The following is a 353-nucleotide window of genomic DNA, read 5'->3' as shown; positions in this document are numbered from 1 at the left end:
CTTGCTTTCCTTTCTTGCTGCCCATTTATATTCTCTCTGTCCCTTGCAGACAAACCAGCAGAAGCCTGCCAGTTATGCTCATTAGAAGCAGTCCGTCTGTCCAAATAGGCTATCTGCTGGCTTGCATTGGGTTATAACCTTGGGGCCCCACAGCCATGACTAAAGGGGGGCTATAAGTTCCATGGGGCAAGCTACTAGCCCCTTGTGCCAACTGTCATAGAATCATAGAATATTAGAGTTGGAAGGGACCTCAGGAGGTCATCTAGTCCAACCCCCTGCTCAAAGCAGGACTAACCTCAGCTATATCATCCCAACCAGGGCTTTGTCAAGCCTCACCTTAAAAACCTCTAAGG

This window comes from Emydura macquarii, unplaced genomic scaffold, assembly GCF_026122565.2.
Source record: "Emydura macquarii macquarii isolate MOO-44397 ecotype Brisbane River unplaced genomic scaffold, CSIRO-AGI_Emac_v2 contig_2768, whole genome shotgun sequence".
In the NCBI taxonomy this organism is placed as follows: Eukaryota; Metazoa; Chordata; order Testudines; family Chelidae; genus Emydura; species Emydura macquarii.
Note: the sequence above shows the minus strand (reverse complement) of the source record.